General features: G+C 68.4%; 7 non-coding genes across 7 annotated transcripts; all 7 read left to right on the plus strand.

The window, feature by feature from the left end:
* Positions 1-834: 834 nt before the first annotated feature.
* On the plus strand, positions 835-953 carry LOC139044703 (5S ribosomal RNA). The gene has a single exon (XR_011501775.1). It is a non-coding gene; the product is annotated as a 5S ribosomal RNA (ribosomal RNA).
* Positions 954-4864: 3911 nt separating this feature from the next.
* LOC139044704 (5S ribosomal RNA) lies at positions 4865-4983 on the plus strand. Its single transcript, XR_011501776.1, has one exon. It is a non-coding gene; the product is annotated as a 5S ribosomal RNA (ribosomal RNA).
* A 3928-nt stretch (positions 4984-8911) lies between these two features.
* Positions 8912-9030, plus strand: LOC139044705 (5S ribosomal RNA). The gene has a single exon (XR_011501777.1). It is a non-coding gene; the product is annotated as a 5S ribosomal RNA (ribosomal RNA).
* A 3923-nt stretch (positions 9031-12953) lies between these two features.
* On the plus strand, positions 12954-13072 carry LOC139044706 (5S ribosomal RNA). The gene has a single exon (XR_011501778.1). It is a non-coding gene; the product is annotated as a 5S ribosomal RNA (ribosomal RNA).
* A 3930-nt stretch (positions 13073-17002) lies between these two features.
* LOC139044707 (5S ribosomal RNA) lies at positions 17003-17121 on the plus strand. The gene has a single exon (XR_011501779.1). It is a non-coding gene; the product is annotated as a 5S ribosomal RNA (ribosomal RNA).
* Positions 17122-21046: 3925 nt separating this feature from the next.
* On the plus strand, positions 21047-21165 carry LOC139044708 (5S ribosomal RNA). The gene has a single exon (XR_011501780.1). It is a non-coding gene; the product is annotated as a 5S ribosomal RNA (ribosomal RNA).
* Positions 21166-25085: 3920 nt separating this feature from the next.
* Positions 25086-25204, plus strand: LOC139044709 (5S ribosomal RNA). Its single transcript, XR_011501781.1, has one exon. It is a non-coding gene; the product is annotated as a 5S ribosomal RNA (ribosomal RNA).
* The last annotated feature ends 1757 nt before the right edge of the window (positions 25205-26961 follow it).

Raw genomic sequence — 26961 nt, forward strand, 5'->3', positions numbered from 1 at the left:
GTCCGTGTCTCGGATCCTCTCAATCTCTCTGTCTCTGTCTCTGTCTCTGTGTCTCTCAGGTCGGTCAGTCAGGAGCTGTCCAGGGTGGCCGCGGGGCCTGGGGTTGAGGGCGCGGTCCGGGTCCCGTGGGCGGGGCGCGGGGCGGGGCGGGGAAGGGTGGCCCGCCCTGGTCTCCCCGCGCCCCGCCGCCCGCCCCGGAGGGGTTTCCGGTGATGCCCTCTGGTCGCGCCGGTGGCTCCAGCTGGATTTGGGCAAGTTGGGGCCGGGCCGGAGCGGCGGCCGCCGGGGGTTGTTGGGCCCGGGTTCGTTGGGAGGCGCCTCGGGCCGGAGGGGCCTCGCGGGCCCGGGGCCCCGACGCGCCGACGCGCCGACGCGCCGACGCGCCCGACGCCCCGGGCCACCTGGCCCCGAGCAGAGCAGCCGGATGTCCTGCGACCCGTCGCCGGGATGCGGGCGGACAGGAGGCCTGGAGCGTCCGGGGCCGGCTTGGGAGAGCGCCTAGACTTGCGCCCCGCCCGCCCACAGTCCCCGGGGTGCCCGAGGCCTCCCGCGCCCTGGGCGGGCGGCAGGGCAGGGCAGGGCAGGGCAGGGCAGGGCAGGGCAGGGTTTGGCTGGCCGCGGCGGCGGCGGCGGCGGCGGTGGCGGGAGGCAGTGGCAGGCAGGCGGCAGGCGGCGGAGCGCGGGGCGCAGGGGACGCGGGCGTCCGGTGCGCGTCACAGGGGCTCGGGCGCGCGCGTCACAGGGGCCAGGCGACGGCGCGTCACAGGGACCAGGCGACAGCGCGCGCGCGCGCGCGCGCGAGGCTTCTTAGGGGCGCCGGCGGCAGCCACCAGCGTCTACGGCCATACCACCCTGAACGCGCCCGATCTCGTCTGATCTCGGAAGCTAAGCAGGGTCGGGCCTGGTTAGTACTTGGATGGGAGACCGCCTGGGAATACCGGGTGCTGTAGGCTTTTGCCTCCCGCCGCCTCCCTCTCCTTTTGCCCCCCCCCCCCCCCCCGCCCCCAGCGCCGCTCCCTCCATGCTCCTCCCGCCCCTCCTCCCTCCTCACCGGTCGCCCCATCGCCCCGCCACGCCCCCACCGCTGTCCAGCCGCGCGAGTGCCCCGCGGCCGCGGCCGCCGCCCAGCCCTTCCACCTCGCGGCCCCACGGGAACCCAGGGCCAACCGGGGCCGGCCCCGCGTGGCCGTGCCCCCGACGCCGCCCTCGTCCGGCGGGCTCCCTCTGTCCTCGGCGGCCTCTTCCCACCCGCCAGGCTCCTGAGAGACCCTAGCGGTCCACTCGGCCGGCGCGGCCCCCAAGCAGTTGGTCGAGTCGTGGTGTGCGATGGAACGGATCCCGCTCCGGGCTGCGGAGGCCCGGACAGCTTCGGCAAGCTGCCGGCAGCCCATCCGTCTTCCAGAGCCCATCTAGGAAAGACCCCGGGTCAGGCTTCTCCAAACAGCACCTACAGAAGGACGGGGCCCACTGGGCTCGACAGGAGCCTTCCGGGCCTGGCCATCCATCCCAAGCGGGACGGCTTCTGGATTTTCTGATGCCTGCGCCGTGTGTCAGCTTCTCCAAGTCGGCACCTGGCTGTCCTTGATACCGTCGTTCGCGAGAAACCCTCGTTTCCGCACCGGAGTTGGTACGGGTCCTTTTGTGTTGTCTTGCCTTAAAGACGTCCCCTTCCCCAAGTGTCTAAGTTTCAAGCGCCTCCCCCCGCTCCCCGGCTGGGATCCAACTCCGTCTCCGTCTTCGCTTTTGTCTTTTGGGGGGTGGGGGCGGGGGGTCCTGCCTTCGTTTGAAAGGTCGGTGTCTGGCTCCTCCTGGATCCCTCGCATCCGTTTTGATTCTGAACAGACTGGATGGAAGGATTAGGAATCTGGCTGCGCTCGCCCAGGGTTTTGGTGTCCCCTCACTCAGGTGCCTCACTCTGTCCTGCCCCCCTCCTGGCCTCTGTCTGCCAGAGGGAGTGGACGAGTCCCCCGAGAGGACATTTCCGTCCTCAGCGGCCAGCCCTTCCTGGCTCCTTGGCTTCAGCTTTCATTTCGTGCGGCTCGGGCAGCTTTGAAAGTCTGCTCTTCCCCTGCCTGTGTCCGCGCAGACTATCGCGGAAAGGGGATCCGGGAAAGCGGGAGGGGAGTTTGCTCCAGGGGAGGAGAGCCGGGATGACAGGGAGGAGGAGAGGGGAGACTTGCCTCAGATCGCACGGACTTTTACATTTTCAAGGGGGGAATTCATCAAGGTAAGCCGTCTCTTCCCCACCGCGGACAGAAAGCAATAGTTGCTCGCTGTGGAGAAGCTGGGACATGCGGGCACAGCAGGAAGAGAGGACCTCAACCTCCATCCTCTCACCGTTCAGCAATCATCCTGGGAGCGAATATCCTCGTGTTTCCCTTTTCCCGTGGGCCCCACTTTCCCTGCCAGAGCAGACCCAGGGCACCTGTGGCCTGCTTCCTGCTTGCCCGGGATGGCGGGGTGGCGGGGCGGCGGCGGGGCGGGGCGGGCCGCGCGTCGCTCCCTGCAGGGTAGCGCCCTGGGTGGTTCTGGTTCCGACGGCTCCCCCAATCTGACCTCCGGTGAGCGTGTTCTGCTGGGAGAACTGGGGCTGTGTCTCCGTAAGTTTCCCAGAGTGCGGGCCCGGAGGCTTGGTCTCAAACGAAGGCTCGGCAGCAAGGGCCGCCGTTCCTGCGAGGGACTCGCCCTCCCTGAGCGGCAGTTGCCTCATCTGGTTGGAAAGGGGGTCCCGTTAGTGCCTCGTCGGTGGCGTTGTTGCGAGCACGGAAGCGGGAGCACGGAGCACACCGCTCAGCACGGAGCGCGGCACTGGTTGGTGCGCGCTCATCGTCTGCCGTCCTTCCCTGTGAGCATAGTGCTTTCCGCCGACATTCGCCCGGCACCTGCGGGCCGCGTGCCTGCTTGGGGCCGGACCCAGCAGCCGAGGACGCAGGTGCCAAAATCTCTGCCTTTGGGGGAGTTCGCCGCCTCGTGCCTGGGACGGGAGGACCGACGGCAGGCCAACACGTCCCGACGAGAGGCGGCGTCCCCGACGACGGGACGCGGTGCCGTCGGAAATGGAGAGCCTGGCACAGCCCAGGTCCTGGTCAGACATGCGTTGATGGCGTCGTCGCTCTCTTTCCCCCAGCCCGCCCCCCCCACCCCCCCACCCCCGCCCCTTTCCTCTCCCTCGCGTCCCGAGGTCCCCTTTCCAACGGGATCCAAGAACGCCCACAGGGCCCAAACTCTTGAGCTGGGCAGTGCAGACATCGTGCGCACTGGATCCCGGGTGGACGACGGGAGAGGGCTGCGGCCCAGAACCCTGAAGCCCAGAGGTCTCGGGACGGGGATACCGGTGACGTCGGGAGGCACCAACGGGTGTTCGGACGTGCGTTTCCCTCCCCGTAATCACACCGTTGCGCTCATCCGTCCATCCTCGGCGCGCTAGCCATCTTGGTAAAACTAAGGAGACTCAACGGGTGACCTAACCTGTGGGAGACCCTGGGTAATGTCCCTACCTGCACTCGAGCAGACTGTGGACGCTGTGGTCGTCGGGGAGGGGGTTCTGTACGTCTGGTAGATTGCGTTGGTTTCTCGGGCGAAGTTCTCCGTGTCCTGACTTTTCTGGCTGGTCGTTCTGTCAACTCAGGAAGTCCGGGGGCGCCCCGCAGAAAGAGGAAAAGAGCCAGAACGAAGAGGCGAAGAGAGAAGGAAAGAAACACACAAACAGACACAGACACGCAGGCGCACACAAAAACGCACACACACAGAGCGAGAGCGAGAGCGAGAGCGAGAGCGAGAGCGAGAGCGAGCCCGAGCCCGGCTGCCAGTCCGTGGCTCCTGGGCGTCCGGGTCGCGGGACAGGGATCCCAGGAGCGCTGCACTCCTGAGACCCTGTCTGCACGTCCCAGGGCCCCAGGGGTGATCGCCAGCCCCAGGGCCCCCGCCTCCTTGCCCGGGCCCAGCTCAAGCACCACCGCCCTCCTGTGGGGAAGCTGCCTCTTGGGCAGGGCCTCTCTGCGTCAGCGTGAGCGTCTGTGTGTCTGTCCCGGTGGGTGTCTGTCTGGGTCCGTGTCTCGGATCCTCTCAATCTCTCTGTCTCTGTCTCTGTCTCTGTGTCTCTCAGGTCGGTCAGTCAGGAGCTGTCCAGGGTGGCCGCGGGGCCTGGGGTTGAGGGCGCGGTCCGGGTCCCGTGGGCGGGGCGCGGGGCGGGGCGGGGAAGGGTGGCCCGCCCTGGTCTCCCCGCGCCCCGCCGCCCGCCCCGGAGGGGTTTCCGGTGATGCCCTCTGGTCGCGCCGGTGGCTCCAGCTGGATTTGGGCAAGTTGGGGCCGGGCCGGAGCGGCGGCCGCCGGGGGTTGTTGGGCCCGGGTTCGTTGGGAGGCGCCTCGGGCCGGAGGGGCCTCGCGGGCCCGGGGCCCCGACGCGCCGACGCGCCCGACGCCCCGGGCCACCTGGCCCCGAGCAGAGCAGCCGGATGTCCTGCGACCCGTCGCCGGGATGCGGGCGGACAGGAGGCCTGGAGCGTCCGGGGCCGGCTTGGGAGAGCGCCTAGACTTGCGCCCCGCCCGCCCACAGTCCCCGGGGTGCCCGAGGCCTCCCGCGCCCTGGGCGGGCGGCAGGGCAGGGCAGGGCAGGGCAGGGCAGGGCAGGGCAGGGTTTGGCTGGCCGCGGCGGCGGCGGCGGCGGCGGTGGCGGGAGGCAGTGGCAGGCAGGCGGCAGGCGGCGGAGCGCGGGGCGCAGGGGACGCGGGCGTCCGGTGCGCGTCACAGGGGCTCGGGCGCGCGCGTCACAGGGGCCAGGCGACGGCGCGTCACAGGGACCAGGCGACAGCGCGCGCGCGCGCGCGCGCGAGGCTTCTTAGGGGCGCCGGCGGCAGCCACCAGCGTCTACGGCCATACCACCCTGAACGCGCCCGATCTCGTCTGATCTCGGAAGCTAAGCAGGGTCGGGCCTGGTTAGTACTTGGATGGGAGACCGCCTGGGAATACCGGGTGCTGTAGGCTTTTGCCTCCCGCCGCCTCCCTCTCCTTTTGCCCCCCCCCCCCCCCCCCGCCCCCAGCGCCGCTCCCTCCATGCTCCTCCCGCCCCTCCTCCCTCCTCACCGGTCGCCCCATCGCCCCGCCACGCCCCCACCGCTGTCCAGCCGCGCGAGTGCCCCGCGGCCGCGGCCGCCGCCCAGCCCTTCCACCTCGCGGCCCCACGGGAACCCAGGGCCAACCGGGGCCGGCCCCGCGTGGCCGTGCCCCCGACGCCGCCCTCGTCCGGCGGGCTCCCTCTGTCCTCGGCGGCCTCTTCCCACCCGCCAGGCTCCTGAGAGACCCTAGCGGTCCACTCGGCCGGCGCGGCCCCCAAGCAGTTGGTCGAGTCGTGGTGTGCGATGGAACGGATCCCGCTCCGGGCTGCGGAGGCCCGGACAGCTTCGGCAAGCTGCCGGCAGCCCATCCGTCTTCCAGAGCCCATCTAGGAAAGACCCCGGGTCAGGCTTCTCCAAACAGCACCTACAGAAGGACGGGGCCCACTGGGCTCGACAGGAGCCTTCCGGGCCTGGCCATCCATCCCAAGCGGGACGGCTTCTGGATTTTCTGATGCCTGCGCCGTGTGTCAGCTTCTCCAAGTCGGCACCTGGCTGTCCTTGATACCGTCGTTCGCGAGAAACCCTCGTTTCCGCACCGGAGTTGGTACGGGTCCTTTTGTGTTGTCTTGCCTTAAAGACGTCCCCTTCCCCAAGTGTCTAAGTTTCAAGCGCCTCCCCCCGCTCCCCGGCTGGGATCCAACTCCGTCTCCGTCTTCGCTTTTGTCTTTTGGGGGGTGGGGGCGGGGGGTCCTGCCTTCGTTTGAAAGGTCGGTGTCTGGCTCCTCCTGGATCCCTCGCATCCGTTTTGATTCTGAACAGACTGGATGGAAGGATTAGGAATCTGGCTGCGCTCGCCCAGGGTTTTGGTGTCCCCTCACTCAGGTGCCTCACTCTGTCCTGCCCCCCTCCTGGCCTCTGTCTGCCAGAGGGAGTGGACGAGTCCCCCGAGAGGACATTTCCGTCCTCAGCGGCCAGCCCTTCCTGGCTCCTTGGCTTCAGCTTTCATTTCGTGCGGCTCGGGCAGCTTTGAAAGTCTGCTCTTCCCCTGCCTGTGTCCGCGCAGACTATCGCGGAAAGGGGATCCGGGAAAGCGGGAGGGGAGTTTGCTCCAGGGGAGGAGAGCCGGGATGACAGGGAGGAGGAGAGGGGAGACTTGCCTCAGATCGCACGGACTTTTACATTTTCAAGGGGGGAATTCATCAAGGTAAGCCGTCTCTTCCCCACCGCGGACAGAAAGCAATAGTTGCTCGCTGTGGAGAAGCTGGGACATGCGGGCACAGCAGGAAGAGAGGACCTCAACCTCCATCCTCTCACCGTTCAGCAATCATCCTGGGAGCGAATATCCTCGTGTTTCCCTTTTCCCGTGGGCCCCACTTTCCCTGCCAGAGCAGACCCAGGGCACCTGTGGCCTGCTTCCTGCTTGCCCGGGATGGCGGGGTGGCGGGGCGGCGGCGGGGCGGGGCGGGCCGCGCGTCGCTCCCTGCAGGGTAGCGCCCTGGGTGGTTCTGGTTCCGACGGCTCCCCCAATCTGACCTCCGGTGAGCGTGTTCTGCTGGGAGAACTGGGGCTGTGTCTCCGTAAGTTTCCCAGAGTGCGGGCCCGGAGGCTTGGTCTCAAACGAAGGCTCGGCAGCAAGGGCCGCCGTTCCTGCGAGGGACTCGCCCTCCCTGAGCGGCAGTTGCCTCATCTGGTTGGAAAGGGGGTCCCGTTAGTGCCTCGTCGGTGGCGTTGTTGCGAGCACGGAAGCGGGAGCACGGAGCACACCGCTCAGCACGGAGCGCGGCACTGGTTGGTGCGCGCTCATCGTCTGCCGTCCTTCCCTGTGAGCATAGTGCTTTCCGCCGACATTCGCCCGGCACCTGCGGGCCGCGTGCCTGCTTGGGGCCGGACCCAGCAGCCGAGGACGCAGGTGCCAAAATCTCTGCCTTTGGGGGAGTTCGCCGCCTCGTGCCTGGGACGGGAGGACCGACGGCAGGCCAACACGTCCCGACGAGAGGCGGCGTCCCCGACGACGGGACGCGGTGCCGTCGGAAATGGAGAGCCTGGCACAGCCCAGGTCCTGGTCAGACATGCGTTGATGGCGTCGTCGCTCTCTTTCCCCCAGCCCGCCCCCCCCACCCCCCCACCCCCGCCCCTTTCCTCTCCCTCGCGTCCCGAGGTCCCCTTTCCAACGGGATCCAAGAACGCCCACAGGGCCCAAACTCTTGAGCTGGGCAGTGCAGACATCGTGCGCACTGGATCCCGGGTGGACGACGGGAGAGGGCTGCGGCCCAGAACCCTGAAGCCCAGAGGTCTCGGGACGGGGATACCGGTGACGTCGGGAGGCACCAACGGGTGTTCGGACGTGCGTTTCCCTCCCCGTAATCACACCGTTGCGCTCATCCGTCCATCCTCGGCGCGCTAGCCATCTTGGTAAAACTAAGGAGACTCAACGGGTGACCTAACCTGTGGGAGACCCTGGGTAATGTCCCTACCTGCACTCGAGCAGACTGTGGACGCTGTGGTCGTCGGGGAGGGGGTTCTGTACGTCTGGTAGATTGCGTTGGTTTCTCGGGCGAAGTTCTCCGTGTCCTGACTTTTCTGGCTGGTCGTTCTGTCAACTCAGGAAGTCCGGGGGCGCCCCGCAGAAAGAGGAAAAGAGCCAGAACGAAGAGGCGAAGAGAGAAGGAAAGAAACACACAAACAGACACAGACACGCAGGCGCACACAAAAACGCACACACACAGAGCGAGAGCGAGAGCGAGAGCGAGAGCGAGAGCGAGAGCGAGCCCGAGCCCGGCTGCCAGTCCGTGGCTCCTGGGCGTCCGGGTCGCGGGACAGGGATCCCAGGAGCGCTGCACTCCTGAGACCCTGTCTGCACGTCCCAGGGCCCCAGGGGTGATCGCCAGCCCCAGGGCCCCCGCCTCCTTGCCCGGGCCCAGCTCAAGCACCACCGCCCTCCTGTGGGGAAGCTGCCTCTTGGGCAGGGCCTCTCTGCGTCAGCGTGAGCGTCTGTGTGTCTGTCCCGGTGGGTGTCTGTCTGGGTCCGTGTCTCGGATCCTCTCAATCTCTCTGTCTCTGTCTCTGTCTCTGTGTCTCTCAGGTCGGTCAGTCAGGAGCTGTCCAGGGTGGCCGCGGGGCCTGGGGTTGAGGGCGCGGTCCGGGTCCCGTGGGCGGGGCGCGGGGCGGGGCGGGGAAGGGTGGCCCGCCCTGGTCTCCCCGCGCCCCGCCGCCCGCCCCGGAGGGGTTTCCGGTGATGCCCTCTGGTCGCGCCGGTGGCTCCAGCTGGATTTGGGCAAGTTGGGGCCGGGCCGGAGCGGCGGCCGCCGGGGGTTGTTGGGCCCGGGTTCGTTGGGAGGCGCCTCGGGCCGGAGGGGCCTCGCGGGCCCGGGGCCCCGACGCGCCGACGCGCCGACGCGCCGACGCGCCCGACGCCCCGGGCCACCTGGCCCCGAGCAGAGCAGCCGGATGTCCTGCGACCCGTCGCCGGGATGCGGGCGGACAGGAGGCCTGGAGCGTCCGGGGCCGGCTTGGGAGAGCGCCTAGACTTGCGCCCCGCCCGCCCACAGTCCCCGGGGTGCCCGAGGCCTCCCGCGCCCTGGGCGGGCGGCAGGGCAGGGCAGGGCAGGGCAGGGCAGGGCAGGGCAGGGTTTGGCTGGCCGCGGCGGCGGCGGCGGCGGCGGTGGCGGGAGGCAGTGGCAGGCAGGCGGCAGGCGGCGGAGCGCGGGGCGCAGGGGACGCGGGCGTCCGGTGCGCGTCACAGGGGCTCGGGCGCGCGCGTCACAGGGGCCAGGCGACGGCGCGTCACAGGGACCAGGCGACAGCGCGCGCGCGCGCGCGCGCGAGGCTTCTTAGGGGCGCCGGCGGCAGCCACCAGCGTCTACGGCCATACCACCCTGAACGCGCCCGATCTCGTCTGATCTCGGAAGCTAAGCAGGGTCGGGCCTGGTTAGTACTTGGATGGGAGACCGCCTGGGAATACCGGGTGCTGTAGGCTTTTGCCTCCCGCCGCCTCCCTCTCCTTTTGCCCCCCCCCCCCCCGCCCCCAGCGCCGCTCCCTCCATGCTCCTCCCGCCCCTCCTCCCTCCTCACCGGTCGCCCCATCGCCCCGCCACGCCCCCACCGCTGTCCAGCCGCGCGAGTGCCCCGCGGCCGCGGCCGCCGCCCAGCCCTTCCACCTCGCGGCCCCACGGGAACCCAGGGCCAACCGGGGCCGGCCCCGCGTGGCCGTGCCCCCGACGCCGCCCTCGTCCGGCGGGCTCCCTCTGTCCTCGGCGGCCTCTTCCCACCCGCCAGGCTCCTGAGAGACCCTAGCGGTCCACTCGGCCGGCGCGGCCCCCAAGCAGTTGGTCGAGTCGTGGTGTGCGATGGAACGGATCCCGCTCCGGGCTGCGGAGGCCCGGACAGCTTCGGCAAGCTGCCGGCAGCCCATCCGTCTTCCAGAGCCCATCTAGGAAAGACCCCGGGTCAGGCTTCTCCAAACAGCACCTACAGAAGGACGGGGCCCACTGGGCTCGACAGGAGCCTTCCGGGCCTGGCCATCCATCCCAAGCGGGACGGCTTCTGGATTTTCTGATGCCTGCGCCGTGTGTCAGCTTCTCCAAGTCGGCACCTGGCTGTCCTTGATACCGTCGTTCGCGAGAAACCCTCGTTTCCGCACCGGAGTTGGTACGGGTCCTTTTGTGTTGTCTTGCCTTAAAGACGTCCCCTTCCCCAAGTGTCTAAGTTTCAAGCGCCTCCCCCCGCTCCCCGGCTGGGATCCAACTCCGTCTCCGTCTTCGCTTTTGTCTTTTGGGGGGTGGGGGCGGGGGGTCCTGCCTTCGTTTGAAAGGTCGGTGTCTGGCTCCTCGTGGATCCCTCGCATCCGTTTTGATTCTGTCAGACTGGATGGAAGGATTAGGAATCTGGCTGCGCTCGCCCAGGGTTTTGGTGTCCCCTCACTCAGGTGCCTCACTCTGTCCTGCCCCCCTCCTGGCCTCTGTCTGCCAGAGGGAGTGGACGAGTCCCCCGAGAGGACATTTCCGTCCTCAGCGGCCAGCCCTTCCTGGCTCCTTGGCTTCAGCTTTCATTTCGTGCGGCTCGGGCAGCTTTGAAAGTCTGCTCTTCCCCTGCCTGTGTCCGCGCAGACTATCGCGGAAAGGGGATCCGGGAAAGCGGGAGGGGAGTTTGCTCCAGGGGAGGAGAGCCGGGATGACAGGGAGGAGGAGAGGGGAGACTTGCCTCAGATCGCACGGACTTTTACATTTTCAAGGGGGGAATTCATCAAGGTAAGCCGTCTCTTCCCCACCGCGGACAGAAAGCAATAGTTGCTCGCTGTGGAGAAGCTGGGACATGCGGGCACAGCAGGAAGAGAGGACCTCAACCTCCATCCTCTCACCGTTCAGCAATCATCCTGGGAGCGAATATCCTCGTGTTTCCCTTTTCCCGTGGGCCCCACTTTCCCTGCCAGAGCAGACCCAGGGCACCTGTGGCCTGCTTCCTGCTTGCCCGGGATGGCGGGGTGGCGGGGCGGCGGCGGGGCGGGGCGGGCCGCGCGTCGCTCCCTGCAGGGTAGCGCCCTGGGTGGTTCTGGTTCCGACGGCTCCCCCAATCTGACCTCCGGTGAGCGTGTTCTGCTGGGAGAACTGGGGCTGTGTCTCCGTAAGTTTCCCAGAGTGCGGGCCCGGAGGCTTGGTCTCAAACGAAGGCTCGGCAGCAAGGGCCGCCGTTCCTGCGAGGGACTCGCCCTCCCTGAGCGGCAGTTGCCTCATCTGGTTGGAAAGGGGGTCCCGTTAGTGCCTCGTCGGTGGCGTTGTTGCGAGCACGGAAGCGGGAGCACGGAGCACACCGCTCAGCACGGAGCGCGGCACTGGTTGGTGCGCGCTCATCGTCTGCCGTCCTTCCCTGTGAGCATAGTGCTTTCCGCCGACATTCGCCCGGCACCTGCGGGCCGCGTGCCTGCTTGGGGCCGGACCCAGCAGCCGAGGACGCAGGTGCCAAAATCTCTGCCTTTGGGGGAGTTCGCCGCCTCGTGCCTGGGACGGGAGGACCGACGGCAGGCCAACACGTCCCGACGAGAGGCGGCGTCCCCGACGACGGGACGCGGTGCCGTCGGAAATGGAGAGCCTGGCACAGCCCAGGTCCTGGTCAGACATGCGTTGATGGCGTCGTCGCTCTCTTTCCCCCAGCCCGCCCCCCCCACCCCCCCACCCCCGCCCCTTTCCTCTCCCTCGCGTCCCGAGGTCCCCTTTCCAACGGGATCCAAGAACGCCCACAGGGCCCAAACTCTTGAGCTGGGCAGTGCAGACATCGTGCGCACTGGATCCCGGGTGGACGACGGGAGAGGGCTGCGGCCCAGAACCCTGAAGCCCAGAGGTCTCGGGACGGGGATACCGGTGACGTCGGGAGGCACCAACGGGTGTTCGGACGTGCGTTTCCCTCCCCGTAATCACACCGTTGTGCTCATCCGTCCATCCTCGGCGCGCTAGCCATCTTGGTAAAACTAAGGAGACTCAACGGGTGACCTAACCTGTGGGAGACCCTGGGTAATGTCCCTACCTGCACTCGAGCAGACTGTGGACGCTGTGGTCGTCGGGGAGGGGGTTCTGTACGTCTGGTAGATTGCGTTGGTTTCTCGGGCGAAGTTCTCCGTGTCCTGACTTTTCTGGCTGGTCGTTCTGTCAACTCAGGAAGTCCGGGGGCGCCCCGCAGAAAGAGGAAAAGAGCCAGAACGAAGAGGCGAAGAGAGAAGGAAAGAAACACACAAACAGACACAGACACGCAGGCGCACACAAAAACGCACACACACAGAGCGAGAGCGAGAGCGAGAGCGAGAGCGAGAGCGAGAGCGAGCCCGAGCCCGGCTGCCAGTCCGTGGCTCCTGGGCGTCCGGGTCGCGGGACAGGGATCCCAGGAGCGCTGCACTCCTGAGACCCTGTCTGCACGTCCCAGGGCCCCAGGGGTGATCGCCAGCCCCAGGGCCCCCGCCTCCTTGCCCGGGCCCAGCTCAAGCACCACCGCCCTCCTGTGGGGAAGCTGCCTCTTGGGCAGGGCCTCTCTGCGTCAGCGTGAGCGTCTGTGTGTCTGTCCCGGTGGGTGTCTGTCTGGGTCCGTGTCTCGGATCCTCTCAATCTCTCTGTCTCTGTCTCTGTCTCTGTGTCTCTCAGGTCGGTCAGTCAGGAGCTGTCCAGGGTGGCCGCGGGGCCTGGGGTTGAGGGCGCGGTCCGGGTCCCGTGGGCGGGGCGCGGGGCGGGGCGGGGAAGGGTGGCCCGCCCTGGTCTCCCCGCGCCCCGCCGCCCGCCCCGGAGGGGTTTCCGGTGATGCCCTCTGGTCGCGCCGGTGGCTCCAGCTGGATTTGGGCAAGTTGGGGCCGGGCCGGAGCGGCGGCCGCCGGGGGTTGTTGGGCCCGGGTTCGTTGGGAGGCGCCTCGGGCCGGAGGGGCCTCGCGGGCCCGGGGCCCCGACGCGCCGACGCGCCGACGCGCCGACGCGCCCGACGCCCCGGGCCACCTGGCCCCGAGCAGAGCAGCCGGATGTCCTGCGACCCGTCGCCGGGATGCGGGCGGACAGGAGGCCTGGAGCGTCCGGGGCCGGCTTGGGAGAGCGCCTAGACTTGCGCCCCGCCCGCCCACAGTCCCCGGGGTGCCCGAGGCCTCCCGCGCCCTGGGCGGGCGGCAGGGCAGGGCAGGGCAGGGCAGGGCAGGGCAGGGCAGGGTTTGGCTGGCCGCGGCGGCGGCGGCGGCGGCGGTGGCGGGAGGCAGTGGCAGGCAGGCGGCAGGCGGCGGAGCGCGGGGCGCAGGGGACGCGGGCGTCCGGTGCGCGTCACAGGGGCTCGGGCGCGCGCGTCACAGGGGCCAGGCGACGGCGCGTCACAGGGACCAGGCGACAGCGCGCGCGCGCGCGCGCGCGAGGCTTCTTAGGGGCGCCGGCGGCAGCCACCAGCGTCTACGGCCATACCACCCTGAACGCGCCCGATCTCGTCTGATCTCGGAAGCTAAGCAGGGTCGGGCCTGGTTAGTACTTGGATGGGAGACCGCCTGGGAATACCGGGTGCTGTAGGCTTTTGCCTCCCGCCGCCTCCCTCTCCTTTTGCCCCCCCCCCCCCCCGCCCCCAGCGCCGCTCCCTCCATGCTCCCCCCGCCCCTCCTCCCTCCTCACCGGTCGCCCCATCGCCCCGCCACGCCCCCACCGCTGTCCAGCCGCGCGAGTGCCCCGCGGCCGCGGCCGCCGCCCAGCCCTTCCACCTCGCGGCCCCACGGGAACCCAGGGCCAACCGGGGCCGGCCCCGCGTGGCCGTGCCCCCGACGCCGCCCTCGTCCGGCGGGCTCCCTCTGTCCTCGGCGGCCTCTTCCCACCCGCCAGGCTCCTGAGAGACCCTAGCGGTCCACTCGGCCGGCGCGGCCCCCAAGCAGTTGGTCGAGTCGTGGTGTGCGATGGAACGGATCCCGCTCCGGGCTGCGGAGGCCCGGACAGCTTCGGCAAGCTGCCGGCAGCCCATCCGTCTTCCAGAGCCCATCTAGGAAAGACCCCGGGTCAGGCTTCTCCAAACAGCACCTACAGAAGGACGGGGCCCACTGGGCTCGACAGGAGCCTTCCGGGCCTGGCCATCCATCCCAAGCGGGACGGCTTCTGGATTTTCTGATGCCTGCGCCGTGTGTCAGCTTCTCCAAGTCGGCACCTGGCTGTCCTTGATACCGTCGTTCGCGAGAAACCCTCGTTTCCGCACCGGAGTTGGTACGGGTCCTTTTGTGTTGTCTTGCCTTAAAGACGTCCCCTTCCCCAAGTGTCTAAGTTTCAAGCGCCTCCCCCCGCTCCCCGGCTGGGATCCAACTCCGTCTCCGTCTTCGCTTTTGTCTTTTGGGGGGTGGGGGCGGGGGGTCCTGCCTTCGTTTGAAAGGTCGGTGTCTGGCTCCTCCTGGATCCCTCGCATCCGTTTTGATTCTGAACAGACTGGATGGAAGGATTAGGAATCTGGCTGCGCTCGCCCAGGGTTTTGGTGTCCCCTCACTCAGGTGCCTCACTCTGTCCTGCCCCCCTCCTGGCCTCTGTCTGCCAGAGGGAGTGGACGAGTCCCCCGAGAGGACATTTCCGTCCTCAGCGGCCAGCCCTTCCTGGCTCCTTGGCTTCAGCTTTCATTTCGTGCGGCTCGGGCAGCTTTGAAAGTCTGCTCTTCCCCTGCCTGTGTCCGCGCAGACTATCGCGGAAAGGGGATCCGGGAAAGCGGGAGGGGAGTTTGCTCCAGGGGAGGAGAGCCGGGATGACAGGGAGGAGGAGAGGGGAGACTTGCCTCAGATCGCACGGACTTTTACATTTTCAAGGGGGGAATTCATCAAGGTAAGCCGTCTCTTCCCCACCGCGGACAGAAAGCAATAGTTGCTCGCTGTGGAGAAGCTGGGACATGCGGGCACAGCAGGAAGAGAGGACCTCAACCTCCATCCTCTCACCGTTCAGCAATCATCCTGGGAGCGAATATCCTCGTGTTTCCCTTTTCCCGTGGGCCCCACTTTCCCTGCCAGAGCAGACCCAGGGCACCTGTGGCCTGCTTCCTGCTTGCCCGGGATGGCGGGGTGGCGGGGCGGCGGCGGGGCGGGGCGGGCCGCGCGTCGCTCCCTGCAGGGTAGCGCCCTGGGTGGTTCTGGTTCCGACGGCTCCCCCAATCTGACCTCCGGTGAGCGTGTTCTGCTGGGAGAACTGGGGCTGTGTCTCCGTAAGTTTCCCAGAGTGCGGGCCCGGAGGCTTGGTCTCAAACGAAGGCTCGGCAGCAAGGGCCGCCGTTCCTGCGAGGGACTCGCCCTCCCTGAGCGGCAGTTGCCTCATCTGGTTGGAAAGGGGGTCCCGTTAGTGCCTCGTCGGTGGCGTTGTTGCGAGCACGGAAGCGGGAGCACGGAGCACACCGCTCAGCACGGAGCGCGGCACTGGTTGGTGCGCGCTCATCGTCTGCCGTCCTTCCCTGTGAGCATAGTGCTTTCCGCCGACATTCGCCCGGCACCTGCGGGCCGCGTGCCTGCTTGGGGCCGGACCCAGCAGCCGAGGACGCAGGTGCCAAAATCTCTGCCTTTGGGGGAGTTCGCCGCCTCGTGCCTGGGACGGGAGGACCGACGGCAGGCCAACACGTCCCGACGAGAGGCGGCGTCCCCGACGACGGGACGCGGTGCCGTCGGAAATGGAGAGCCTGGCACAGCCCAGGTCCTGGTCAGACATGCGTTGATGGCGTCGTCGCTCTCTTTCCCCCCGGCCCGCCCCCCCCCCCCCCCCCCCCCCCGCCCCTTTCCTCTCCCTCGCGTCCCGAGGTCCCCTTTCCAACGGGATCCAAGAACGCCCACAGGGCCCAAACTCTTGAGCTGGGCAGTGCAGACATCGTGCGCACTGGATCCCGGGTGGACGACGGGAGAGGGCTGCGGCCCAGAACCCTGAAGCCCAGAGGTCTCGGGACGGGGATACCGGTGACGTCGGGAGGCACCAACGGGTGTTCGGACGTGCGTTTCCCTCCCCGTAATCACACCGTTGCGCTCATCCGTCCATCCTCGGCGCGCTAGCCATCTTGGTAAAACTAAGGAGACTCAACGGGTGACCTAACCTGTGGGAGACCCTGGGTAATGTCCCTACCTGCACTCGAGCAGACTGTGGACGCTGTGGTCGTCGGGGAGGGGGTTCTGTACGTCTGGTAGATTGCGTTGGTTTCTCGGGCGAAGTTCTCCGTGTCCTGACTTTTCTGGCTGGTCGTTCTGTCAACTCAGGAAGTCCGGGGGCGCCCCGCAGAAAGAGGAAAAGAGCCAGAACGAAGAGGCGAAGAGAGAAGGAAAGAAACACACAAACAGACACAGACACGCAGGCGCACACAAAAACGCACACACACAGAGCGAGAGCGAGAGCGAGAGCGAGAGCGAGAGCGAGAGCGAGCCCGAGCCCGGCTGCCAGTCCGTGGCTCCTGGGCGTCCGGGTCGCGGGACAGGGATCCCAGGAGCGCTGCACTCCTGAGACCCTGTCTGCACGTCCCAGGGCCCCAGGGGTGATCGCCAGCCCCAGGGCCCCCGCCTCCTTGCCCGGGCCCAGCTCAAGCACCACCGCCCTCCTGTGGGGAAGCTGCCTCTTGGGCAGGGCCTCTCTGCGTCAGCGTGAGCGTCTGTGTGTCTGTCCCGGTGGGTGTCTGTCTGGGTCCGTGTCTCGGATCCTCTCAATCTCTCTGTCTCTGTCTCTGTCTCTGTGTCTCTCAGGTCGGTCAGTCAGGAGCTGTCCAGGGTGGCCGCGGGGGCCTGGGGTTGAGGGCGCGGTCCGGGTCCCGTGGGCGGGGCGCGGGGCGGGGCGGGGAAGGGTGGCCCGCCCTGGTCTCCCCGCGCCCCGCCGCCCGCCCCGGAGGGGTTTCCGGTGATGCCCTCTGGTCGCGCCGGTGGCTCCAGCTGGATTTGGGCAAGTTGGGGCCGGGCCGGAGCGGCGGCCGCCGGGGGTTGTTGGGCCCGGGTTCGTTGGGAGGCGCCTCGGGCCGGAGGGGCCTCGCGGGCCCGGGGCCCCGACGCGCCGACGCGCCGACGCGCCGACGCGCCCGACGCCCCGGGCCACCTGGCCCCGAGCAGAGCAGCCGGATGTCCTGCGACCCGTCGCCGGGATGCGGGCGGACAGGAGGCCTGGAGCGTCCGGGGCCGGCTTGGGAGAGCGCCTAGACTTGCGCCCCGCCCGCCCACAGTCCCCGGGGTGCCCGAGGCCTCCCGCGCCCTGGGCGGGCGGCAGGGCAGGGCAGGGCAGGGCAGGGCAGGGCAGGGCAGGGTTTGGCTGGCCGCGGCGGCGGCGGCGGCGGCGGTGGCGGGAGGCAGTGGCAGGCAGGCGGCAGGCGGCGGAGCGCGGGGCGCAGGGGACGCGGGCGTCCGGTGCGCGTCACAGGGGCTCGGGCGCGCGCGTCACAGGGGCCAGGCGACGGCGCGTCACAGGGACCAGGCGACAGCGCGCGCGCGCGCGCGCGCGCGAGGCTTCTTAGGGGCGCCGGCGGCAGCCACCAGCGTCTACGGCCATACCACCCTGAACGCGCCCGATCTCGTCTGATCTCGGAAGCTAAGCAGGGTCGGGCCTGGTTAGTACTTGGATGGGAGACCGCCTGGGAATACCGGGTGCTGTAGGCTTTTGCCTCCCGCCGCCTCCCTCTCCTTTTGCCCCCCCCCCCCCCCCCCGCCCCCAGCGCCGCTCCCTCCATGCTCCTCCCGCCCCTCCTCCCTCCTCACCGGTCGCCCCATCGCCCCGCCACGCCCCCACCGCTGTCCAGCCGCGCGAGTGCCCCGCGGCCGCGGCCGCCGCCCAGCCCTTCCACCTCGCGGCCCCACGGGAACCCAGGGCCAACCGGGGCCGGCCCCGCGTGGCCGTGCCCCCGACGCCGCCCTCGTCCGGCGGGCTCCCTCTGTCCTCGGCGGCCTCTTCCCACCCGCCAGGCTCCTGAGAGACCCTAGCGGTCCACTCGGCCGGCGCGGCCCCCAAGCAGTTGGTCGAGTCGTGGTGTGCGATGGAACGGATCCCGCTCCGGGCTGCGGAGGCCCGGACAGCTTCGGCAAGCTGCCGGCAGCCCATCCGTCTTCCAGAGCCCATCTAGGAAAGACCCCGGATCAGGCTTCTCCAAACAGCACCTACAGAAGGACGGGGCCCACTGGGCTCGACAGGAGCCTTCCGGGCCTGGCCATCCATCCCAAGCGGGACGGCTTCTGGATTTTCTGATGCCTGCGCCGTGTGTCAGCTTCTCCAAGTCGGCACCTGGCTGTCCTTGATACCGTCGTTCGCGAGAAACCCTCGTTTCCGCACCGGAGTTGGTACGGGTCCTTTTGTGTTGTCTTGCCTTAAAGACGTCCCCTTCCCCAAGTGTCTAAGTTTCAAGCGCCTCCCCCCGCTCCCCGGCTGGGATCCAACTCCGTCTCCGTCTTCGCTTTTGTCTTTTGGGGGGTGGGGGCGGGGGGTCCTGCCTTCGTTTGAAAGGTCGGTGTCTGGCTCCTCGTGGATCCCTCGCATCCGTTTTGATTCTGAACAGACTGGATGGAAGGATTAGGAATCTGGCTGCGCTCGCCCAGGGTTTTGGTGTCCCCTCACTCAGGTGCCTCACTCTGTCCTGCCCCCCTCCTGGCCTCTGTCTGCCAGAGGGAGTGGACGAGTCCCCCGAGAGGACATTTCCGTCCTCAGCGGCCAGCCCTTCCTGGCTCCTTGGCTTCAGCTTTCATTTCGTGCGGCTCGGGCAGCTTTGAAAGTCTGCTCTTCCCCTGCCTGTGTCCGCGCAGACTATCGCGGAAAGGGGATCCGGGAAAGCGGGAGGGGAGTTTGCTCCAGGGGAGGAGAGCCGGGATGACAGGGAGGAGGAGAGGGGAGACTTGCCTCAGATCGCACGGACTTTTACATTTTCAAGGGGGGAATTCATCAAGGTAAGCCGTCTCTTCCCCACCGCGGACAGAAAGCAATAGTTGCTCGCTGTGGAGAAGCTGGGACATGCGGGCACAGCAGGAAGAGAGGACCTCAACCTCCATCCTCTCACCGTTCAGCAATCATCCTGGGAGCGAATATCCTCGTGTTTCCCTTTTCCCGTGGGCCCCACTTTCCCTGCCAGAGCAGACCCAGGGCACCTGTGGCCTGCTTCCTGCTTGCCCGGGATGGCGGGGTGGCGGGGCGGCGGCGGGGCGGGGCGGGCCGCGCGTCGCTCCCTGCAGGGTAGCGCCCTGGGTGGTTCTGGTTCCGACGGCTCCCCCAATCTGACCTCCGGTGAGCGTGTTCTGCTGGGAGAACTGGGGCTGTGTCTCCGTAAGTTTCCCAGAGTGCGGGCCCGGAGGCTTGGTCTCAAACGAAGGCTCGGCAGCAAGGGCCGCCGTTCCTGCGAGGGACTCGCCCTCCCTGAGCGGCAGTTGCCTCATCTGGTTGGAAAGGGGGTCCCGTTAGTGCCTCGTCGGTGGCGTTGTTGCGAGCACGGAAGCGGGAGCACGGAGCACACCGCTCAGCACGGAGCGCGGCACTGGTTGGTGCGCGCTCATCGTCTGCCGTCCTTCCCTGTGAGCATAGTGCTTTCCGCCGACATTCGCCCGGCACCTGCGGGCCGCGTGCCTGCTTGGGGCCGGACCCAGCAGCCGAGGACGCAGGTGCCAAAATCTCTGCCTTTGGGGGAGTTCGCCGCCTCGTGCCTGGGACGGGAGGACCGACGGCAGGCCAACACGTCCCGACGAGAGGCGGCGTCCCCGACGACGGGACGCGGTGCCGTCGGAAATGGAGAGCCTGGCACAGCCCAGGTCCTGGTCAGACATGCGTTGATGGCGTCGTCGCTCTCTTTCCCCCAGCCCGCCCCCCCCACCCCCCCACCCCCGCCCCTTTCCTCTCCCTCGCGTCCCGAGGTCCCCTTTCCAACGGGATCCAAGAACGCCCACAGGGCCCAAACTCTTGAGCTGGGCAGTGCAGACATCGTGCGCACTGGATCCCGGGTGGACGACGGGAGAGGGCTGCGGCCCAGAACCCTGAAGCCCAGAGGTCTCGGGACGGGGATACCGGTGACGTCGGGAGGCACCAACGGGTGTTCGGACGTGCGTTTCCCTCCCCGTAATCACACCGTTGCGCTCATCCGTCCATCCTCGGCGCGCTAGCCATCTTGGTAAAACTAAGGAGACTCAACGGGTGACCTAACCTGTGGGAGACCCTGGGTAATGTCCCTACCTGCACTCGAGCAGACTGTGGACGCTGTGGTCGTCGGGGAGGGGGTTCTGTACGTCTGGTAGATTGCGTTGGTTTCTCGGGCGAAGTTCTCCGTGTCCTGACTTTTCTGGCTGGTCGTTCTGTCAACTCAGGAAGTCCGGGGGCGCCCCGCAGAAAGAGGAAAAGAGCCAGAACGAAGAGGCGAAGAGAGAAGGAAAGAAACACACAAACAGACACAGACACGCAGGCGCACACAAAAACGCACACACACAGAGCGAGAGCGAGAGCGAGAGCGAGAGCGAGAGCGAGAGCGAGAGCGAGAGCGAGCCCGAGCCCGGCTGCCAGTCCGTGGCTCCTGGGCGTCCGGGTCGCGGGACAGGGATCCCAGGAGCGCTGCACTCCTGAGACCCTGTCTGCACGTCCCAGGGCCCCAGGGGTGATCGCCAGCCCCAGGGCCCCCGCCTCCTTGCCCGGGCCCAGCTCAAGCACCACCGCCCTCCTGTGGGGAAGCTGCCTCTTGGGCAGGGCCTCTCTGCGTCAGCGTGAGCGTCTGTGTGTCTGTCCCGGTGGGTGTCTGTCTGGGTCCGTGTCTCGGATCCTCTCAATCTCTCTGTCTCTGTCTCTGTCTCTGTGTCTCTCAGGTCGGTCAGTCAGGAGCTGTCCAGGGTGGCCGCGGGGCCTGGGGTTGAGGGCGCGGTCCGGGTCCCGTGGGCGGGGCGCGGGGCGGGGCGGGGAAGGGTGGCCCGCCCTGGTCTCCCCGCGCCCCGCCGCCCGCCCCGGAGGGGTTTCCGGTGATGCCCTCTGGTCGCGCCGGTGGCTCCAGCTGGATTTGGGCAAGTTGGGGCCGGGCCGGAGCGGCGGCCGCCGGGGGTTGTTGGGCCCGGGTTCGTTGGGAGGCGCCTCGGGCCGGAGGGGCCTCGCGGGCCCGGGGCCCCGACGCGCCGACGCGCCGACGCGCCGACGCGCCCGACGCCCCGGGCCACCTGGCCCCGAGCAGAGCAGCCGGATGTCCTGCGACCCGTCGCCGGGATGCGGGCGGACAGGAGGCCTGGAGCGTCCGGGGCCGGCTTGGGAGAGCGCCTAGACTTGCGCCCCGCCCGCCCACAGTCCCCGGGGTGCCCGAGGCCTCCCGCGCCCTGGGCGGGCGGCAGGGCAGGGCAGGGCAGGGCAGGGTTTGGCTGGCCGCGGCGGCGGCGGCGGCGGCGGTGGCGGGAGGCAGTGGCAGGCAGGCGGCAGGCGGCGGAGCGCGGGGCGCAGGGGACGCGGGCGTCCGGTGCGCGTCACAGGGGCTCGGGCGCGCGCGTCACAGGGGCCAGGCGACGGCGCGTCACAGGGACCAGGCGACAGCGCGCGCGCGCGCGCGCGCGAGGCTTCTTAGGGGCGCCGGCGGCAGCCACCAGCGTCTACGGCCATACCACCCTGAACGCGCCCGATCTCGTCTGATCTCGGAAGCTAAGCAGGGTCGGGCCTGGTTAGTACTTGGATGGGAGACCGCCTGGGAATACCGGGTGCTGTAGGCTTTTGCCTCCCGCCGCCTCCCTCTCCTTTTGCCCCCCCCCCCCCCCGCCCCCAGCGCCGCTCCCTCCATGCTCCTCCCGCCCCTCCTCCCTCCTCACCGGTCGCCCCATCGCCCCGCCACGCCCCCACCGCTGTCCAGCCGCGCGAGTGCCCCGCGGCCGCGGCCGCCGCCCAGCCCTTCCACCTCGCGGCCCCACGGGAACCCAGGGCCAACCGGGGCCGGCCCCGCGTGGCCGTGCCCCCGACGCCGCCCTCGTCCGGCGGGCTCCCTCTGTCCTCGGCGGCCTCTTCCCACCCGCCAGGCTCCTGAGAGACCCTAGCGGTCCACTCGGCCGGCGCGGCCCCCAAGCAGTTGGTCGAGTCGTGGTGTGCGATGGAACGGATCCCGCTCCGGGCTGCGGAGGCCCGGACAGCTTCGGCAAGCTGCCGGCAGCCCATCCGTCTTCCAGAGCCCATCTAGGAAAGACCCCGGGTCAGGCTTCTCCAAACAGCACCTACAGAAGGACGGGGCCCACTGGGCTCGACAGGAGCCTTCCGGGCCTGGCCATCCATCCCAAGCGGGACGGCTTCTGGATTTTCTGATGCCTGCGCCGTGTGTCAGCTTCTCCAAGTCGGCACCTGGCTGTCCTTGATACCGTCGTTCGCGAGAAACCCTCGTTTCCGCACCGGAGTTGGTACGGGTCCTTTTGTGTTGTCTTGCCTTAAAGACGTCCCCTTCCCCAAGTGTCTAAGTTTCAAGCGCCTCCCCCCGCTCCCCGGCTGGGATCCAACTCCGTCTCCGTCTTCGCTTTTGTCTTTTGGGGGGTGGGGGCGGGGGGTCCTGCCTTCGTTTGAAAGGTCGGTGTCTGGCTCCTCGTGGATCCCTCGCATCCGTTTTGATTCTGAACAGACTGGATGGAAGGATTAGGAATCTGGCTGCGCTCGCCCAGGGTTTTGGTGTCCCCTCACTCAGGTGCCTCACTCTGTCCTGCCCCCCTCCTGGCCTCTGTCTGCCAGAGGGAGTGGACGAGTCCCCCGAGAGGACATTTCCGTCCTCAGCGGCCAGCCCTTCCTGGCTCCTTGGCTTCAGCTTTCATTTCGTGCGGCTCGGGCAGCTTTGAAAGTCTGCTCTTCCCCTGCCTGTGTCCGCGCAGACTATCGCGGAAAGGGGATCCGGGAAAGCGGGAGGGGAGTTTGCTCCAGGGGAGGAGAGCCGGGATGACAGGGAGGAGGAGAGGGGAGACTTGCCTCAGATCGCACGGACTTTTACATTTTCAAGGGGGGAATTCATCAAGGTAAGCCGTCTCTTCCCCACCGCGGACAGAAAGCAATAGTTGCTCGCTGTGGAGAAGCTGGGACATGCGGGCACAGCAGGAAGAGAGGACCTCAACCTCCATCCTCTCACCGTTCAGCAATCATCCTGGGAGCGAATATCCTCGTGTTTCCCTTTTCCCGTGGGCCCCACTTTCCCTGCCAGAGCAGACCCAGGGCACCTGTGGCCTGCTTCCTGCTTGCCCGGGATGGCGGGGTGGCGGGGCGGCGGCGGGGCGGGGCGGGCCGCGCGTCGCTCCCTGCAGGGTAGCGCCCTGGGTGGTTCTGGTTCCGACGGCTCCCCCAATCTGACCTCCGGTGAGCGTGTTCTGCTGGGAGAACTGGGGCTGTGTCTCCGTAAGTTTCCCAGAGTGCGGGCCCGGAGGCTTGGTCTCAAACGAAGGCTCGGCAGCAAGGGCCGCCGTTCCTGCGAGGGACTCGCCCTCCCTGAGCGGCAGTTGCCTCATCTGGTTGGAAAGGGGGTCCCGTTAGTGCCTCGTCGGTGGCGTTGTTGCGAGCACGGAAGCGGGAGCACGGAGCACACCGCTCAGCACGGAGCGCGGCACTGGTTGGTGCGCGCTCATCGTCTGCCGTCCTTCCCTGTGAGCATAGTGCTTTCCGCCGACATTCGCCCGGCACCTGCGGGCCGCGTGCCTGCTTGGGGCCGGACCCAGCAGCCGAGGACGCAGGTGCCAAAATCTCTGCCTTTGGGGGAGTTCGCCGCCTCGTGCCTGGGACGGGAGGACCGACGGCAGGCCAACACGTCCCGACGAGAGGCGGCGTCCCCGACGACGGGACGCGGTGCCGTCGGAAATGGAGAGCCTGGCACAGCCCAGGTCCTGGTCAGACATGCGTTGATGGCGTCGTCGCTCTCTTTCCCCCAGCCCGCCCCCCCCACCCCCCCACCCCCGCCCCTTTCCTCTCCCTCGCGTCCCGAGGTCCCCTTTCCAACGGGATCCAAGAACGCCCACAGGGCCCAAACTCTTGAGCTGGGCAGTGCAGACATCGTGCGCACTGGATCCCGGGTGGACGACGGGAGAGGGCTGCGGCCCAGAACCCTGAAGCCCAGAGGTCTCGGGACGGGGATACCGGTGACGTCGGGAGGCACCAACGGGTGTTCGGACGTGCGTTTCCCTCCCCGTAATCACACCGTTGCGCTCATCCGTCCATCCTCGGCGCGCTAGCCATCTTGGTAAAACTAAGGAGACTCAACGGGTGACCTAACCTGTGGGAGACCCTGGGTAATGTCCCTACCTGCACTCGAGCAGACTGTGGACGCTGTGGTCGTCGGGGAGGGGGTTCTGTACGTCTGGTAGATTGCGTTGGTTTCTCGGGCGAAGTTCTCCGTGTCCTGACTTTTCTGGCTGGTCGTTCTGTCAACTCAGGAAGTCCGGGGGCGCCCCGCAGAAAGAGGAAAAGAGCCAGAACGAAGAGGCGAAGAGAGAAGGAAAGAAACACACAAACAGACACAGACACGCAGGCGCACACAAAAACGCACACACACAGAGCGAGAGCGAGAGCGAGAGCGAGAGCGAGAGCGAGAGCGAGCCCGAGCCCGGCTGCCAGTCCGTGGCTCCTGGGCGTCCGGGTCGCGGGACAGGGATCCCAGGAGCGCTGCACTCCTGAGACCCTGTCTGCACGTCCCAGGGCCCCAGGGGTGATCGCCAGCCCCAGGGCCCCCGCCTCCTTGCCCGGGCCCAGCTCAAGCACCACCGCCCTCCTGTGGGGAAGCTGCCTCTTGGGCAGGGCCTCTCTGCGTCAGCGTGAGCGTCTGTGTGTCTGTCCCGGTGGGTGTCTGTCTGGGTCCGTGTCTCGGATCCTCTCAATCTCTCTGTCTCTGTCTCTGTCTCTGTGTCTCTCAGGTCGGTCAGTCAGGAGCTGTCCAGGGTGGCCGCGGGGCCTGGGGTTGAGGGCGCGGTCCGGGTCCCGTGGGCGGGGCGCGGGGCGGGGCGGGGAAGGGTGGCCCGCCCTGGTCTCCCCGCGCCCCGCCGCCCGCCCCGGAGGGGTTTCCGGTGATGCCCTCTGGTCGCGCCGGTGGCTCCAGCTGGATTTGGGCAAGTTGGGGCCGGGCCGGAGCGGCGGCCGCCGGGGGTTGTTGGGCCCGGGTTCGTTGGGAGGCGCCTCGGGCCGGAGGGGCCTCGCGGGCCCGGGGCCCCGACGCGCCGACGCGCCGACGCGCCGACGCGCCCGACGCCCCGGGCCACCTGGCCCCGAGCAGAGCAGCCGGATGTCCTGCGACCCGTCGCCGGGATGCGGGCGGACAGGAGGCCTGGAGCGTCCGGGGCCGGCTTGGGAGAGCGCCTAGACTTGCGCCCCGCCCGCCCACAGTCCCCGGGGTGCCCGAGGCCTCCCGCGCCCTGGGCGGGCGGCAGGGCAGGGCAGGGCAGGGCAGGGCAGGGCAGGGTTTGGCTGGCCGCGGCGGCGGCGGCGGCGGCGGTGGCGGGAGGCAGTGGCAGGCAGGCGGCAGGCGGCGGAGCGCGGGGCGCAGGGGACGCGGGCGTCCGGTGCGCGTCACAGGGGCTCGGGCGCGCGCGTCACAGGGGCCAGGCGACGGCGCGTCACAGGGACCAGGCGACAGCGCGCGCGCGCGCGCGCGCGAGGCTTCTTAGGGGCGCCGGCGGCAGCCACCAGCGTCTACGGCCATACCACCCTGAACGCGCCCGATCTCGTCTGATCTCGGAAGCTAAGCAGGGTCGGGCCTGGTTAGTACTTGGATGGGAGACCGCCTGGGAATACCGGGTGCTGTAGGCTTTTGCCTCCCGCCGCCTCCCTCTCCTTTTGCCCCCCCCCCCCCCCCCCCGCCCCCAGCGCCGCTCCCTCCATGCTCCTCCCGCCCCTCCTCCCTCCTCACCGGTCGCCCCATCGCCCCGCCACGCCCCCACCGCTGTCCAGCCGCGCGAGTGCCCCGCGGCCGCGGCCGCCGCCCAGCCCTTCCACCTCGCGGCCCCACGGGAACCCAGGGCCAACCGGGGCCGGCCCCGCGTGGCCGTGCCCCCGACGCCGCCCTCGTCCGGCGGGCTCCCTCTGTCCTCGGCGGCCTCTTCCCACCCGCCAGGCTCCTGAGAGACCCTAGCGGTCCACTCGGCCGGCGCGGCCCCCAAGCAGTTGGTCGAGTCGTGGTGTGCGATGGAACGGATCCCGCTCCGGGCTGCGGAGGCCCGGACAGCTTCGGCAAGCTGCCGGCAGCCCATCCGTCTTCCAGAGCCCATCTAGGAAAGACCCCGGGTCAGGCTTCTCCAAACAGCACCTACAGAAGGACGGGGCCCACTGGGCTCGACAGGAGCCTTCCGGGCCTGGCCATCCATCCCAAGCGGGACGGCTTCTGGATTTTCTGATGCCTGCGCCGTGTGTCAGCTTCTCCAAGTCGGCACCTGGCTGTCCTTGATACCGTCGTTCGCGAGAAACCCTCGTTTCCGCACCGGAGTTGGTACGGGTCCTTTTGTGTTGTCTTGCCTTAAAGACGTCCCCTTCCCCAAGTGTCTAAGTTTCAAGCGCCTCCCCCCGCTCCCCGGCTGGGATCCAACTCCGTCTCCGTCTTCGCTTTTGTCTTTTGGGGGGTGGGGGCGGGGGGTCCTGCCTTCGTTTGAAAGGTCGGTGTCTGGCTCCTCGTGGATCCCTCGCATCCGTTTTGATTCTGAACAGACTGGATGGAAGGATTAGGAATCTGGCTGCGCTCGCCCAGGGTTTTGGTGTCCCCTCACTCAGGTGCCTCACTCTGTCCTGCCCCCCTCCTGGCCTCTGTCTGCCAGAGGGAGTGGACGAGTCCCCCGAGAGGACATTTCCGTCCTCAGCGGCCAGCCCTTCCTGGCTCCTTGGCTTCAGCTTTCATTTCGTGCGGCTCGGGCAGCTTTGAAAGTCTGCTCTTCCCCTGCCTGTGTCCGCGCAGACTATCGCGGAAAGGGGATCCGGGAAAGCGGGAGGGGAGTTTGCTCCAGGGGAGGAGAGCCGGGATGACAGGGAGGAGGAGAGGGGAGACTTGCCTCAGATCGCACGGACTTTTACATTTTCAAGGGGGGAATTCATCAAGGTAAGCCGTCTCTTCCCCACCGCGGACAGAAAGCAATAGTTGCTCGCTGTGGAGAAGCTGGGACATGCGGGCACAGCAGGAAGAGAGGACCTCAACCTCCATCCTCTCACCGTTCAGCAATCATCCTGGGAGCGAATATCCTCGTGTTTCCCTTTTCCCGTGGGCCCCACTTTCCCTGCCAGAGCAGACCCAGGGCACCTGTGGCCTGCTTCCTGCTTGCCCGGGATGGCGGGGTGGCGGGGCGGCGGCGGGGCGGGGCGGGCCGCGCGTCGCTCCCTGCAGGGTAGCGCCCTGGGTGGTTCTGGTTCCGACGGCTCCCCCAATCTGACCTCCGGTGAGCGTGTTCTGCTGGGAGAACTGGGGCTGTGTCTCCGTAAGTTTCCCAGAGTGCGGGCCCGGAGGCTTGGTCTCAAACGAAGGCTCGGCAGCAAGGGCCGCCGTTCCTGCGAGGGACTCGCCCTCCCTGAGCGGCAGTTGCCTC

This window comes from Equus asinus, chromosome 2 (assembly GCF_041296235.1).
Source record: "Equus asinus isolate D_3611 breed Donkey chromosome 2, EquAss-T2T_v2, whole genome shotgun sequence".
Lineage (NCBI taxonomy): Eukaryota > Metazoa > Chordata > Mammalia > Perissodactyla > Equidae > Equus > Equus asinus.